This window comes from Pseudophryne corroboree, chromosome 5, assembly GCF_028390025.1.
Source record: "Pseudophryne corroboree isolate aPseCor3 chromosome 5, aPseCor3.hap2, whole genome shotgun sequence".
Lineage (NCBI taxonomy): Eukaryota > Metazoa > Chordata > Amphibia > Anura > Myobatrachidae > Pseudophryne > Pseudophryne corroboree.
In genome coordinates this window covers 761059731-761072160 of record NC_086448.1, presented here as the reverse complement: position 1 = coordinate 761072160, position 12430 = coordinate 761059731, and the positions used below count along the sequence as shown (strand labels likewise).

At 44.5% G+C, this 12430-nt stretch overlaps 1 long non-coding RNA gene across 1 annotated transcript; it reads left to right on the top strand.

Moving 5' to 3' along the window:
* The first annotated feature begins 7872 nt into the window (after positions 1-7872).
* Positions 7873-9052, top strand: LOC134929421 (uncharacterized). Its single transcript, XR_010178555.1, has 4 exons — positions 7873-7900; positions 8389-8456; positions 8545-8666; positions 8840-9052. It is a non-coding gene; the product is annotated as an uncharacterized LOC134929421 (long non-coding RNA).
* Positions 9053-12430: the final 3378 nt, after the last annotated feature.

Sequence of the window (12430 nt, the reverse complement as noted above, 5' to 3'; positions counted from 1 at the left end):
CATCGTCTTTAGAAAATCCAAAAATGTTAAGAACCTATTGGCGCCTAGTCAACTTCAAGCCACCCAACAAAATGTTGAGAATATCAATGGACACCCTCTCATGAAGCGAAGGGGCCTTTTTCCTTGTAATAAATGTAACTGCTGCCGTTTTGTCGATAAGAAGGGCTTCCATTGGAAAGATGAGGGTAATAGAACACACAGCTTAAAGTCAGTGGTTACCTGCAATACTAATTATGTGGTGTATAAGATCGAATGTAGTTGCAAGTTATCCTATACAGGTAAAACCAAGAGAAGCCTTAAAATAAGGATACAGGAACACCTGCGGAATATTAGAAATAAAGTTCAGAATCATAGCCTCCCCCGCCATTTTCAGGAAAAACTTGATTCAGATGTTCAGGGCCTGACATTTACAGTGATTGAACATATACAGGAAGATAAGAGAGGAGGCGAAAGAGATAAACAGTTAACCAAAAAGGAATCTTTTTGGATCTATACACTAAACACCCTCATTCCAAATGGATTGAACGAGAGTATAGACATGGCAGTCTTCCTTTGAGGGAGACAAATCCTCCTTTGACGCATAGATTATGCTTGCCCAGTGATAGGTTCGGTTAATATATATAATAATACATACATTCCCCCGGTTCAAACAAAGAGAGTAGTTAGGCCATAGGGGTAAGATATAACGAAGCAAATTGTCAGTCATGTGTACTTATGTTTATATGGCTATACTATTGTAAAAATTGAGCTTTGTTCATAGGGGTGTCAGTGTACTGTATATTACTCTAAGTTGTAGGGAAGTAGGGAGGATAGCATAGAGTCAATATGGATTCAAGTAACACATATAGCACACTAGGTGATAGTATAATATATAGAGAACCTTAGGTTCCATATTTAAAATTCAAAAATTATTTTTAATCAACTATTAGTCTGTACGAGTTGATTCACACACAGTCAAGTATTCATTTATTTATTTAAGGTAGTGTAGAAGGTTGTAATAATAATTTAGTAAGCTATATTAGGTAAAGATGAAATCACATAAGTTTAGCAACAATGAGATTTTGGTTCACTTATAAGTATGAGTATGGGCAATATTCAATCACATGCAGCACAAATTAATAATATAATGAATATGACTTTTAATAAGATTTTACTTACCGATAAATCTATTTCTCGGAGTCCGTAGTGGATGCTGGGGTTCCTGAAAGGACCATGGGGAATAGCGGCTCCGCAGGAGACAGGGCACAAAAAGTAAAGCTTTTCCGATCAGGTGGTGTGCACTGGCTCCTCCCCCTATGACCCTCCTCCAGACTCCAGTTAGGTACTGTGCCCGGACGAGCGTACACAATAAGGGAGGATTTTGAATCCCGGGTAAGACTCATACCAGCCACACCAATCACACCGTACAACTTGTGATCTAAACCCAGTTAACAGTATGATAACAGCGGAGCCTCTGAAAGATGGCTTCCTTTAACAATAACCCGAATTAGTTAACAATAACTATGTACAACTTATGCAGATAATCCGCACTTGGGATGGGCGCCCAGCATCCACTACGGACTCCGAGAAATAGATTTATCGGTAAGTAAAATCTTATTTTCTCTATCGTCCTAGTGGATGCTGGGGTTCCTGAAAGGACCATGGGGATTATACCAAAGCTCCCAAACGGGCGGGAGAGTGCGGATGACTCTGCAGCACCGAATGAGAGAACTCCAGGTCCTCCTTAGCCAGAGTATCAAATTTGTAAAATTTTACAAACGTGTTCTCCCCTGACCACGTAGCTGCTCGGCAAAGTTGTAATGCCGAGACCCCTCGGGCAGCCGCCCAAGATGAGCCCACCTTCCTTGTGGAGTGGGCCTTTACAGATTTAGGCTGTGGCAAGCCTGCCACAGAATGTGCAAGTTGGATTGTGCTACAGATCCAACGAGCAATCGTCTGCTTAGACGCAGGAGCACCCATCTTGTTGGGTGCATACAATATAAACAACGAGTCAGATTTTCTGACTCCAGCTGTCCTTGCAATATATATTTTTAATGCTCTGACAACGTCCAGTAACTTGGAGTCCTCCAAGTCACTTGTAGCCGCAGGCACTACAATAGGCTGGTTCAGATGAAATGCTGACACCACCTTAGGGAGAAAATGCGGACGAGTTCGCAGTTCTGCCCTGTCCGAATGGAAAATCAGATATGGGCTTTTGTAAGATAAAGCTGCCAATTCTGACACTCTCCTGGCAGAAGCCAGGGCTAGAAGCATGGTCACTTTCCATGTGAGATATTTCAAATCCACCTTTTTTAGTGGTTCAAACCAATGAGATTTTAGGAAGTCCAAAACCACATTTAGATCCCACGGTGCCACTGGAGGCACCACAGGAGGCTGTATATGCAGCACTCCCTTAACAAAAGTCTGGACTTCAGGGACTGAAGCCAATTCTTTTTGAAAGAAAATCGACAGGGCCGAAATTTGAACCTTAATAGATCCCAATTTGAGACCCATTGACAATCCTGATTGCAGGAAATGTAGGAATCGACCCAGTTGAAATTCCTCCGTCGGAGCACTCCGATCTTCGCACCACGCAACATATTTTCGCCAAATTCGGTGATAATGTTGCACGGTTACTTCCTTCCTTGCTTTAATCAAAGTAGGAATGACTTCTTCCGGCATGCCTCTTTCCTTTAGGATCCGGCGTTCAACCGCCATGCCGTCAAACGCAGCCGCGGTAAGTCTTGAAACAGACAGGGACCCTGCTGAAGCAAGTCCCTCCTTAGAGGTAGAGGCCACGGATCTTCCGTGATCATCTCTTGAAGTTCCGGGTACCAAGTCCTCCTTGGCCAATCCGGAACCACTAGTATCGTTCTTACGCCTCTTTGCCGTATAATTCTCAATACTTTTGGTATGAGAGGCAGAGGAGGAAACACATACACCGACTGGTACACCCAAGGCGTTACCAGCGCGTCCACAGCTATTGCCTGCGGATCTCTTGACCTGGCGCAATACCTGTCCAGTTTTTTGTTGAGGCGAGACGCCATCATGTCCACCATTGGTCTTTCCCAACGGGTTACCAGCATGTGGAAGACTTCTGGATGAAGTCCCCACTCTCCCGGGTGAAGATCGTGTCTGCTGAGGAAGTCTGCTTCCCAGTTGTCCACTCCCGGGATGAACACTGCTGACAGTGCTATCACATGATTCTCTGCCCAGCGAAGAATCCTTGCAGCTTCTGCCATTGCCCTCCTGCTTCTTGTGCCGCCCTGTCTGTTCACATGGGCGACTGCCGTGATGTTGTCCGACTGGATCAATACCGGTCTTCCCTGAAGCAGAGGTTCTGCCTGGTTTAGAGCATTGTATATTGCTCTTAGTTCCAGAATGTTTATGTGAAGAGACGTTTCCAGGCTCGTCCATACTCCCTGGAAGTTTCTTCCTTGTGTGACTGCTCCCCAGCCTCTCAGGCTGGCGTCCGTGGTCACCAGGATCCAATCCTGTATGCCGAATCTGCGGCCCTCCAATAGATGAGCACTCTGCAACCACCACAGAAGAGACACCCTTGTCCTTGGAGACAGGGTTATCCGTAGGTGCATCTGAAGATGCGACCCTGACCATTTGTCCAACAGATCCCTTTGGAAAATTCTTGCGTGGAATCTGCCGAATGGAATCGCTTCGTAAGAAGCCACCATTTTTCCCAGGACTCTTGTGCATTGATGTACAGACACCTTTCCTGGTTTTAGGAGGTTCCTGACAAGCTCGGATAACTCCTTGGCTTTTTCCTCCGGGAGAAAAACCTTTTTCTGAACCGTGTCCAGAATCATCCCTAGGAACAGCAGACGAGTTGTCGGCATTAACTGGGATTTTGGAATATTCAGAATCCACCCGTGCTGTTTTAGCACTTCTTGAGACAGTGCTAATCCCATCTCTAGCTGTTCTCTGGACCTCGCCCTTATTAGGAGATCGTCCAAGTATGGGATAATTAATACGCCTTTTCTTCGAAGAAGAATCATCATCTCGGCCATTACCTTTGTAAAGATCCGAGGTGCCGTGGACAATCCGAACGGCAGCGTCTGAAACTGATAGTGACAGTTTTGTACAACGAACCTGAGGTACCCCTGGTGTGAGGGGTAAATTGGAACGTGGAGATACGCATCCTTGATGTCCAAGGATACCATAAAGTTCCCCTCTTCCAGGTTCGCTATCACTGCTCTGAGTGACTCCATTTTGAACTTGAACTTCTTTATGTACAGGTTCAAGGACTTCAGATTTAGAATAGGCCTTACCGAGCCATCCGGCTTCGGTACCACAAAAAGAGTGGAATAATACCCCTTCCCTTGTTGCAGAAGAGGTACCTTGACTATCACCTGCTGAGAGTACAGCTTGTGAATGGCTTCCAACACCGTCTCCCTTTCGGAGGGGGACGTTGGTAAAGCAGACCTCAGGAAACGGCGAGGTGGATCTGTCTCTAATTCCAACCTGTATCCCTGAGATATTATCTGCAGGATCCAGGGATCTACTTGCGAGTGAGCCCACTGCGCGCTGTAATTTTTGAGACGACCGCCCACCGTCCCCGAGTCCGCTTGAGAAGCCCCAGCGTCATGCTGAGGCTTTTGTAGAAGCCGGGGAGGGCTTCTGATCCTGGGAAGGAGCTGCGTGTTGCTGTCTCTTCCCTCGACCTTTGCCTCGTGGCAAATATGAATAGCCCTTTGCTCTCTTATTTTTAAAGGAACGAAAGGGCTGCGGTTGAAAAGTCGGTGCCTTTTTCTGTTGGGGAGTGACTTGAGGTAGAAAGGTGGATTTCCCGGCTGTAGCCGTGGCCACCAAATCTGATAGACCGACTCCAAATAACTCCTCCCCCTTATACGGCAAAACTTCCATATGCCGTTTTGAATCCGCATCGCCTGTCCACTGTCGCGTCCATAAAGCTCTTCTGGCCGAAATGGACATAGCACTTACCCGTGATGCCAGTGTGCATATATCCCTCTGTGCATCACGCATATAAAGAAATGCATCCTTTATTTGTTCTAACGACAGTAGAATATTGTCCCTGTCCAGGGTATCAATATTTTCAATCAGGGATTCTGACCAAACTACCCCCGCACTGCCCATCCAGGCAGTTGCTACAGCTGGTCGTAGTATAACACCTGCATGTGTGTATATACTTTTTTGGATATTTTCCATCCTCCTATCTGATGGATCTTTAAGTGCGGCCGTCTCAGGAGAGGGTAACGCCACTTGTTTAGATAAGCGTGTTAGCGCCTTGTCCACCCTAGGAGGTGTTTCCCAGCGCTCCCTAACCTCTGGCGGGAAAGGGTATAATGCCAATAATTTCTTTGAAATTATCAGCTTTTTATCAGGGGCAACCCACGCTTCATTACACACGTCATTTAGTTCTTCTGATTCAGGAAAAACTATAGGTAGTTTTTTCATACCCCACATAATACCCTGTTTAGTGGTACCTGTAGTATCAGCTAAATGTAACGCCTCCTTCATTGCCAAAATCATATAACGTGTGGCCCTACTGGAAAATACGGTTGATTCGTCACCGTCACCACTGGAGTCATCGCCTGTGTCTGGGTCTGTGTCGACCGACTGAGGCAAAGGGCGTTTCACAGCCCCTGACGGTGTTTGAGTCGCCTGGACAGGCACTAATTGATTGTCCGGCCGTCTCATGTCGTCAAACGACTGCTTTAGCGTGTTGACACTATCCCGTAGTTCCATAAATAAAGGCATCCATTCTGGTGTCGACCCCCTAGGAGGTGACATCCCCATATTTGGCAATTGCTCCGCCTCCACACCAATATCGTCCTCATACATGTCGACACACACGTACCGACACACAGCAGACACACAGGGAATGCTCCTAATGAAGACAGGACCCACTAGCCCTTTGGGGAGACAGAGGGAGAGTTTGCCAGCACACACCAAAAGCGCTATATATATATCAGGGATAGCCTTATAATAAGTGCTCCCCTATAGCTGCTTTGTTATATAAAAATATCGCCATAAATTTGCCCCCCCTCTCTGTTTTACCCTGTTTCTGTAGTGCAGTGCAGGGGAGAGACCTGGGAGCCGTCCTGACCAGCGGAGCTGTGAGAGGAAATGGCGCCGTGTGCTGAGGAGATAGGCCCCGCCCCTTTTCCGGCGGGCTCGTCTCCCGCTATTTTGAGAAATCAGGCAGGGGTTAAATATCTCCATATAGCCTCTAGGGCTATATGTGAGGTATTTTTAGCCTTTATAGGTACTCATTTTGCCTCCCAGGGCGCCCCCCTCCCAGCGCCCTGCACCCTCAGTGACTGCCGTGTGAAGTGTGCTGAGAGGAAAATGGCGCACAGCTGCAGTGCTGTGCGCTACCTTTAGAAGACTGCAGGAGTCTTCAGCCGCCGATTCTGGACCTCTTCTGTCTTCAGCATCTGCAAGGGGGCCGGCGGCGCGGCTCCGGTGACCATCCAGGCTGTACCTGTGATCGTCCCTCTGGAGCTTGATGTCCAGTAGCCAAGAAGCCAATCCATCCTGCACGCAGGTGAGTTGACTCCTTCTCCCCTCAGTCCCTCGCTGCAGTGATCCTGTTGCCAGCAGGAATCACTGTAACATAAAAAACCTAGCTAAACTTTCTCTAAGCAGCTCTTTAGGAGAGCCACCTAGATTGCACCCTTCTCGGCCGGGCACAAAAATCTAACTGGAGTCTGGAGGAGGGTCATAGGGGGAGGAGCCAGTGCACACCACCTGATCGGAAAAGCTTTACTTTTTGTGCCCTGTCTCCTGCGGAGCCGCTATTCCCCATGGTCCTTTCAGGAACCCCAGCATCCACTAGGACGATAGAGAAAATAAGGTTATATATTTAAATATATCTATACTGGCATTAGAAGAATTCATGACTCATTTAAATCAAATACTATACTCTTAAGGTCTTAATTTTTAGAGACGGGTATATTTGTGGTCCCGTCGAAGTATAAATTAATTTAAATTTATAATATACGGGAGACATACGCGGGATATGTATTTCCCACAAAACGGGCCCACAGGAGTTGTGAACTATACGAGGGTCCTAGTCCTGTTTTTAAATAGGGCTTGAGGCTATCTGTATAGTTCATACAGGTACACTATATGGAATATGGTAGGTCCTGACCACTTGTAAGATATTTTTCCTTTAATGTATTGAATGGAAGTGAGTATGCTCCATGGGTATGGTATTAATGAGTAGATGTGCCGCTTGTGATTGATACAAGTGGGGGTCGAATTACGTACAAGTAGCTACCTATTGAACGGCCGTTTGGTATTCTTGCTTCCTTAAATCGGTTGAGAGCCTTCTAATTGGCCGCCTCTAACATGTGATCTGGTCAGGTGACGGGAAGCGCCGGACGGGGCTGGTGGAACACACAACTAAGATGGCGCTGGAACGCATAAGGTCCCGCTACAGCGGGCGCATGCAGCGACCAGGACCGTTCGTTTTAACGATCGGAGGTGGCGGGTGGCGCTGACGGGAAGCACATTCCCCACAGCATTGTCTCTTAAGAGCTGACAATATGTTTATATATCCATTTAAGCATCAGAGACTAAAGTACCTGCCCCTATTACACAACGATTGGTTACTAACACTGTCAGTCATTCACTAAAGCAGCTTCTAATTGAGACTAACACCGCAATGCATTGTGGGTCATATAATTAAAGTTTTACTTATATTGGGTGGATATAAGAGAGTGATTATTATTATAGTGAATTAATCCTAATAAAGAGATGATAAAATCAATAGGTCGGTTAGTGTGTACCATTAATAACCAGGCCGTAATAAGTCCTTATTTGTGTACCAATCAAAATAGGACATGTGATGACATCATCACCTTTTCCCTTTATAAGGGGCAACTCCCATTCTGGTGCTTCATTGCACAGGTACTGAGCGTCCATTGCAGATACATAGGTGGTGAGAGAATATGGCACTATTCTGAACAAAGCTCTGTTTAAATGTTACTATGTATATTTTATTCATGTACATTTGCAATACTGCATTCTAGTGCTTTCAATGGTTGGATACATTCACCTTCACACCTTCCTTTGATATTGTGATAGTGGGGAGTTTATGCAATTAAAAGCTTATTTTCTGATAATTTATTCTAACACCTTTAGTGTCTGGGTCTAGAGACCTGCATCTTTATTGTGTCAATCAACGAAGTAGTTGGACCCATTAAAGTATTTAATTGCTATGGGTCAAAATGGTAGTTATGACCAGTAACATAGTTTCTTGCCTTTTAAAACCTCCAATATATGTTATACCCAAAAGGGGAGGTTGTTTTTAAAATAAGGTTCCATTGTAAGATGTATTAATCATCTTTAGTTAAGATTGGTATCATTGATTAATTAAATATCTGTTGATGATCATTCATTAATTTGCCCTAAATATGAATCTATTAGGTTTCCTTTCTAAGTGACCCTTCAGTACCTGGGTATCCGAATTTTTGTACAAGTTATCTCACCATAAGGTATGTGAGGGGACATTATGACATTTTTTACTATATACATAATATGAACATTCAGTATATATGATGAGATCAATATTTTTCCAATTAGGCCATACTGATTGTTCATCAGAAAGCCTCGGTGTTATATAGAAGTTTCCATCATGCATGTATGAACAAGTTTTGTCGCATTATACTTTTTGTATAAACAACTATACTTCTCAGCCGCTTGAGGTATGACCTAAGATACAATTGTAATATCCTTCTCTTCCTTTTCACTGTCTGCTCGGATATATCCTTGTTCCTTTGTAATGATATGTTCCTCATATGTTTTAATTGAATGTATTATGTATTCTTCATTAAGGAATGTTTGTGTTTAGTTCTGATAAGATTTTTTACAATTATAGAGATACCCCTGATGAAGTATTTTGTATAAGACGAAACGCGTTGGATTGTCTGTGTTGTGAAGCTATCTCCGAACCAACTATAAGGAGGAGGAGATTGTTGTGATCCTTCAACATTTGTATTCAGCGCTAAGAGTCATACATCTTAAAGTGTGGAATAATATATCTCCTCTGTATTAATTTGAATATGTTTTTAATAAATGTTTTATGATGGAACATGTTATTATCTTATGTTAAAAAGTGTTAACCAATTAAGGGTTAGAATAGTGGGAGTTGATGCGACCCCTTGGCGCCAATTCTTCTATTGTTGCACATTCCTTATCTCCAGTCCCTTCTAACAGGGGACTTAGTTGAATCAGGCTGCCTATACTAAACAGTCTACGTTTTATTTAGGGTGACAGTTTTAACAAACTAGCGCAGAGGGAGAGTATTTGTTTGAGATATATATATATATATATATATATCTCCATACATACAGCGTAACGCCGGCACTCTGGATGCCCCCTAGGGCTTGCTTACTCTGGTGCCCTCCATGTGGGTTTGGCAACCCCCATATGTAGATCAAAACTGAGGCGGCACTCAGAGATTTGTTGAAAAGCAAACAGGTGTGTATTCAAATCATCACATCAACAATTCAGGGAACAAATCCTGATGAAGGGGATTTGTTCCCCGAAACGTTGATGTGATGATTTGAATACACACCTGTTTGCTTTTCAACAAATCTCTGAGTGCCGCCTCATTTTTGATCTAATATATATACTCCCACCTTCTACTAGACCCCCTGGTACCAGAACAGTGTTGGTTCAGTGGCATCTGTGGAGGAGCAGCTTCAGCATACAGCCTGTACTAGCAGCAGCAAATGGCGCCTTCCAGCCACTGGTCCCGCTCTCCAGGAAGCACCGCCCCCTCAGTGGCGTGTGGACCCTATCAATTATACTGGTTTGTACTAGTGTGTAAAAAGCAAAGGTAAGGTAAAAAAAAAACAAAAAAAAAACACAACCCTGTTTCCTCAGCCAGTGTGGGTCCGCGGTGGGCACCGCAGCTCGTGGTCCGTGACTGCTACGCCCTTATGCCACCATTGGTCACCGGGCACCCCGGTGTAACACCGCACCGCGCCTGTCTTTGGCATGTTAGGGGTGGCGGCATGCTGCCGGTGTGGGCTCACACTCAGGTAGTGTGAGAAACAGCACCTCAGGAGCTTTGTGTCCTGTCAGCAGGGATACGAACCATTAACTCTATATTAAGTTGGTTAGGTCCCCCTGTAAGTCCCTCGACGCAGGCAGACTGTTTTTTTCAGGCGGCACTGGTTGGCAACCAAACTAAATCAAATTCTGAAGAAAAACTCTGGAGCTCCAGAGAAATGCACCCGGCTCCTTGGGCACATTTTCTAAAACGGCGTCTGCTATGAGGGGTATAGAGGGGAGGATCCAGCACACACTAATTTAAAGTACCAGGCTCCAATGGACTCGATCTGTACCCCATGGTACTAAAGTACATTCCCCAGTATCCACTAGGACATTACAGAAAATAACAATAATAAAAAAATAAAAAAAAATAAAAATGAAAAAACCTGTCTAATTTCCACAACCAATTGTGCGGGGCCTCACAGAATACGTAATAAAATCCCATTACTCTATAATGCATAAAGCAAATGAACGGCAGGTTAATCAGTATCATTAATTCAGTTAAATCCTTTATGCTCATGCAACAGGTCTCCTTAATAAAAAATATAATTGGTGTAATTAATGACTCACATACCCAATAAGAGGAGTAAACGCCTTTAAATTTAAATAAAGGTGTCCTTCGTAGCTGATGTAATGCGGCACGACAGCTTAATCACATGTATGACTGAGGCTGGATTACATTGGATTATTCAGATGTTACCAAAAATAGACTATACTCTTATACCAGACAGACGCAAACCCGGAATCCAAGTTCATGAATGAAAAAATATTTAATAAAGTTTCCGTTGTGATAAATATGTTGTAAGCATTATATGTAAACAAATGCTACAGTCAGTATATACTGTATTATAATCCATCCTTTTCAATATAAAGATCTTTTGTATAGCAACATAAAATATTTACAGTACATTTCAGAATGAGAAACATGGAAAAAATAAGATTTTACTTACCGATAAATCTATTTCTCGGAGTCCGTAGTGGATGCTGGGGTTCCTGAAAGGACCATGGGGAATAGCGGCTCCGCAGGAGACAGGGCACAAAAAGTAAAGCTTTTCCGATCAGGTGGTGTGCACTGGCTCCTCCCCCTATGACCCTCCTCCAGACTCCAGTTAGGTACTGTGCCCGGACGAGCGTACACAATAAGGGAGGATTTTGAATCCCGGGTAAGACTCATACCAGCCACACCAATCACACCGTACAACTTGTGATCTAAACCCAGTTAACAGTATGATAACAGCGGAGCCTCTGAAAGATGGCTTCCTTTAACAATAACCCGAATTAGTTAACAATAACTATGTACAACTTATGCAGATAATCCGCACTTGGGATGGGCGCCCAGCATCCACTACGGACTCCGAGAAATAGATTTATCGGTAAGTAAAATCTTATTTTCTCTATCGTCCTAGTGGATGCTGGGGTTCCTGAAAGGACCATGGGGATTATACCAAAGCTCCCAAACGGGCGGGAGAGTGCGGATGACTCTGCAGCACCGAATGAGAGAACTCCAGGTCCTCCTTAGCCAGAGTATCAAATTTGTAAAATTTTACAAACGTGTTCTCCCCTGACCACGTAGCTGCTCGGCAAAGTTGTAATGCCGAGACCCCTCGGGCAGCCGCCCAAGATGAGCCCACCTTCCTTGTGGAGTGGGCCTTTACAGATTTAGGCTGTGGCAAGCCTGCCACAGAATGTGCAAGTTGGATTGTGCTACAGATCCAACGAGCAATCGTCTGCTTAGACGCAGGAGCACCCATCTTGTTGGGTGCATACAATATAAACAACGAGTCAGATTTTCTGACTCCAGCTGTCCTTGCAATATATATTTTTAATGCTCTGACAACGTCCAGTAACTTGGAGTCCTCCAAGTCACTTGTAGCCGCAGGCACTACAATAGGCTGGTTCAGATGAAATGCTGACACCACCTTAGGGAGAAAATGCGGACGAGTTCGCAGTTCTGCCCTGTCCGAATGGAAAATCAGATATGGGCTTTTGTAAGATAAAGCTGCCAATTCTGACACTCTCCTGGCAGAAGCCAGGGCTAGAAGCATGGTCACTTTCCATGTGAGATATTTCAAATCCACCTTTTTTAGTGGTTCAAACCAATGAGATTTTAGGAAGTCCAAAACCACATTTAGATCCCACGGTGCCACTGGAGGCACCACAGGAGGCTGTATATGCAGCACTCCCTTAACAAAGGTCTGGACTTCAGGGACTGAAGCCAATTCTTTTTGAAAGAAAATCGACAGGGCCGAAATTTGAACCTTAATAGATCCCAATTTGAGACCCATTGACAATCCTGATTGCAGGAAATGTAGGAATCGACCCAGTTGAAATTCCTCCGTCGGAGCACTCCGATCTTCGCACCACGCAACATATTTTCGCCAAATTCGGTGATAATGTTGCACGGTTACTT